The sequence below is a fragment of the Triticum aestivum genome, chromosome 3A (genome assembly GCF_018294505.1).
Source record: "Triticum aestivum cultivar Chinese Spring chromosome 3A, IWGSC CS RefSeq v2.1, whole genome shotgun sequence".
NCBI classification, from domain to species: domain Eukaryota; kingdom Viridiplantae; phylum Streptophyta; class Magnoliopsida; order Poales; family Poaceae; genus Triticum; species Triticum aestivum.
The window spans coordinates 272,366,518-272,371,404 of record NC_057800.1 but is presented as its reverse complement, the minus strand read 5'-3'; the positions used below and the strand labels follow the sequence as shown (position 1 = coordinate 272,371,404).

The 4,887-nt window shown below is 45.1% G+C and overlaps 1 pseudogene; it reads left to right on the top strand.

Moving 5' to 3' along the window:
• The first annotated feature begins 1,171 nt into the window (after nucleotides 1-1,171).
• LOC123056901 (cyclin-dependent kinase B1-1-like) lies at nucleotides 1,172-3,091 on the top strand (annotated as a pseudogene).
• Nucleotides 3,092-4,887: the final 1,796 nt, after the last annotated feature.

The window sequence follows — 4,887 nt, the reverse complement described above, 5'->3', positions numbered from 1 at the left end:
TGTGTTATTATTGATCTTCGCACACATTTCTGATTACGGACCTATTTGCCGTGTATCACACACATCTTGTTTAGTTGAACTGTTTCTATTGTGTTTCCTAATCGCACACAATTCATCCTAGTGAACTGTATGTTGTATATCGCACACACCCTCATCTGGCTGCCCGTTTCTATTGTTCTGCCTCATCGTAAACAGTTCTTCTGGATTAACCATTTGCCGCGCATCGCACAGACAACTCCAATATGAACCATGTTTGATGTCACCGCCATCGCAAACATTTTGCATCTTTTTGACGGTTTTATTACATCACCGTTTGTGATTGATCCATGGCACAGAGTTTCATCGAAGGGTCTCTGATTGGATGTCGCGTTTGGACCAGCCTGCAGTAGCGGTATTAAATAGCATAATGGATCTGAACATATAATCTTCCACCAAATAAATCATATACTAACCAAGTAGAAGAAGAAGTAATCAACACTACTAGTCACTACTAGGGAAAAGCCTATACATAGACGCTTACTAGTAGCGCTCTTTATTTACCCATGCTACTACTATTTACTATTAGCGTGCTATAATGACCCGCGCTACTAGTACTATTTACTAGTAGTGCGTTGCAAAAAATAACACATTAGTAAATATTCTCGACCGTGCCCCGCGGATAGACCGTAGTAGTAGCGTGGGTTTTAAACCATTGCTATTGCTAAGTGGATATCTGTAGCGCCAGTGAGATACCCTGCGCTACCGCTAGCCTTTCAGTCCCATCCCCACCCCGTCAACCGTCCCTGTCCACCCACTCCCGCACCCCACCCACCCCTGATTCACATCCCCTCCACCTCCTCTCATCTCCTCTGCCGATGGGATCTATCCCTTTCTCCAATCCATGCTGGGATCCTCCATCATGTGGCCACACACGCGCGCAGCCTTCCTCCACCGCCCAGGCGACAAGGCCCATCGCGACGGCCAGCCCGGGCTGCACCGCACCACGACATGGAGGTGGGGTGGCGCGGCGGCCCCAAGGGAGAGCCTAGTGGCGGTGCGGACGGCGATGGACGAGGCGGTGTATGAGGTGGTGCTGCGGCAGGCCACCTAGGGTTTGCGCCTCCTCCCTCCGCCCCCATCACACAAGGCGCATCGAGGATGACGACGCCAACCTCGGACCATCGAAAGCATCATGGAGAAGTACGAGAAGATGGAAAAGGTCGGGGAGGGCACCTACGGCAAGGTGTACAAGGCGTAGGACAAGGCGACGGGCCAGGTGGGGGCGCTCAAGAAGACCCGCCTGGAGATGGACGAGACGACGAAGGGATCCCGACCACCACGCTCCGTGACATCTCCCTCCTCCGCCTCCTCTCCATCTCCCTCTACATCGTCCGCCTCCTCGCAGTTGAGCAGGCCACCAAGGGTGGCAGAGCTGGCGGTGGAGGGAAGCCCGTCCTCTACCTCGTCTTTGAGTTCCTTGATACTGACCTCAAGACGTTTGTCGACGCATACTGCTGTGGGCCTGCCCCTAAGCCGCTCCCAACTCTGGTCATCAAGGTAGCGATTTTAATTAGTTTTGAGGCTGATTTGCCCTTGCCCTGCTCACTTGGCTTTCTGCCGTTCCTACATCGGCTGAGTCTCCTATCCATCGATTTGAGGACTTTGCACTTCCTCATATATGCCTATTCTGAACTCTGAGTTTTGCATCAGAAACATGCAGAACATTGATATGCAATCAGAGCGAACTACACTGTAAATTTGTAGCTGGTTTGAATTCGTCAAAAAATATGCAAACTCTACTACTCTAGCCTAGTTGCAGGAGACTAAATTAGGAACTAAGTAGTGCTAGTATAATGGTTGAAACTCAATGTTGACTGCTGCTGGCGTTCTCTATTTTGCATACACTCAAGTACAGATTAATTTGTTGTTAGCTTTGGAATCAATTCATCTTCATGCCTTTATTTTGAGGATGCTATCGTTAATTTTCATTGGATAGCAGATGGCAGAGTCCAGTTTAATTTTGATAGGTCTGTTTCTGGCTAATAGACAACTTTCTTTACTTTCTTGTAGAGTTTTTTGTATCAGTTATGCAAAGGAATTGCACACTGCCATGGCCATGGTGTCCTTCATCGGTTAGACCTCTGTTTTCTGATTTATGTTGCTGTATTTATCGGCCCATACAACATATTGCAATTGTTGCTAATGTGATTTACCATTGTTCCTCTTTGATGTCATAGGGATTTAAAGCCCCAAAATCTATTGGTTGACAAGGAGAAGATGATACTGAAAATTGCAAATCTTGGGTTAAGTAGAGCTTTTACTGTTCCTATGAAAAGCAGATCTTTGGTTAATGTACAGCGACAATGTTGTTGCACTTGTGCTAGTCAGTGGGGAGAAAGCTAGAACCTTGGTCTTCAAGTTCTTGGAAGGACTAGAGGATATGCTGACGCTACGCAGCTAAATCTTACATGCCTCGTCGTTAATCATTGTTGGTGAAACAAATGTCATTTGAGAAATCTCAGCCCATTTTCTTATTAATGTACTGTTACCCACATTATCTTGACTCACATAATGATCTTTTTCTTTAGGATTCAGGATTTGTTTTTCTTTTTTCTTCTTATTATGCATTACTATGAGTTCATTGTATTAAGATTCCTTGCAACTTCAAGCACTTGAGCTATTTACAGAAGGAGGGGACCCGGCCTTCTTCATGTCTTGTGGCAGTGTCTTCCTTTGATTCATTCGTGCAACAAAGAGGGGACCTGGCCTTCTTCATGTCCCGTGCAAACAGTAAGGACTAGACTTAGGCTGTTACTATTGATGCATGTGCATGTGCTAAAAAGAAAGAAAATACCATACCGGATTTGAGCGCTGATGTGTACTAACAAGTTTTCACTTTCCCGACGTGGTCGTATGTGTGATTGACACTAACTACGACAGCCTGGTGGGCATCGTGCTCTTCAACCACTTAGAGGTGGACTTTGACGTGAAGCCCAGCGACCGCGCCGCACGGATGATCGTCCATGTGATCACGATGCCGGATGTCGCCGAGGTGGAGGACCTCGACGCCATCTTTTGGGGTGAGGGAGGATTCGGGTCCTCCGGCGTGTGAACTTCGATCCTTGGTAGATACATGTAGAGAAGTAGTCTGTTTAGGCCGGTGGTGGAACACTAGGGAAGGTAGCCACCTTCGGTTGTGTGTGTTTAATTTATTTTGCACTAGACGTGTCCCTGATTTCTATCTATGAGTAATGCACATAATTTTTTTTAATTTGTTAGTAGTAGCGCTGGGGAAAACTACACACTACTACTATCTAGCATAGTATTAGCACCTAGTATACTAGAAGCGCTACTACTATTTTGATAGTAGTAGCGCGGGTTCAAATAGTAGTAGCGGGTGTGCACCAGTGCTACTACTAACTTTTTAGTAGTAGCGCGGGTGTGCACCCACGCTACTACTAACTATTAGCTGTAGCACCATACTAGCAGCGCAGGTACCCGTGCTGCTAGTAGCCATTTTACCCGCGCTGCTAGTAGCCTTTTTCCTAGTAGTGAGTCACCCACAGGTACCAATCTGAGGTTCCGGTACAAAGATTGAACAGAAGAGATGAACTAGGGTTTGAGATGAGATGGTGTAGTTGAAGATGTTGATGGAGATTGGCCTCCCAAAGATGAGAGGGTTGTTGGTGATGACGATGGCTTCAATTTCCACCTCCGGGAGGGAAGTTCACCTGGCGGAATCGCTCTGCCAGAGGGAAAAAGTGCTCCTGCCCATGTTCCGCCTCAAGACGGCGGCGCTCTTCTAGTTCTTGAGCTTGCGTTGGTTTTTCCCTTGAAGAGGGAAGGGTGATGCAGCAAAGTAGGGATAAGTATTTCCCTCGGTTTTTAGAACCAAGGTATCAATCCAGTAGGAGGTACACGCAAGTCTCCTATCTATGCACTTGCACAAACAATCAAACACTTGCACCCAACGCGATAAAGGGGTTGCCAATCCCTTCATGGTCATTTGCAAGGATGAGATCTGATAGACATAGATATAAAAGATTACTAAAACATAGAACAAATCAAATGTGAATAAATTGCAACAAGGTATTTTTGTATATTTGGTTTATAGATCTAAAAATATATGATGGAAAATAGACCCGGGGGCCATAGGTTTCACTGGAGGCTTCTCTCTTGAAGGAAAATAATATGGTGGGAGAACAAATTACTGTGGAGCAATTGATAGAAAAGTGCAAAGTTGTGACGATATCCAAGGCAATGATTATGAATATAGGCATCACGTCTGTGTCAAGTAGACTGACTCCTGCCTGCATCTACTACTATTACTCCACACATCAACCACTATCCAGCATGCATCTAGAGTATTAACTTCATAAGAACAGAGTAATGCCTTAAGTAAGATGACATGATGTGGAGGGATAAAGTCAAGCAATATGATGAAAACCCCATCTTTTTAGCCTTGATGGCAACAATACAATAGTGCCTCACTACCTCTACTATGTCACTGGGTGTGGACACCACAAGATTGAACCCAAAAATAAGCACCTCTACCATTGCAAGAAATACCAATCTAGTTGGCCAAACCAAATCGATAATTCGAAGACAAATACAAAGATAGCAAATCATGCATATAAGAATTCAGTAAAGACTCAAATAATATTCATAGATAATCTGATCATAAATCCACAATTCATCAAACTCTACAAACACATCGCAAAAGATTATTACATCAAATAGAACTCCAAGAACATTGTATTGAAGATCAAAGAAAGAGAAGAAGCCGTCTAACTACTAGCTATGGACCCATAGGTCTATGGTAAACTACTCACGCTTCATCAGAAGGGCAATAGAGTTGATGTAGATGCCCTCCGTGATTGAATCTCCCTCCGGCAGGATGATGGAAAA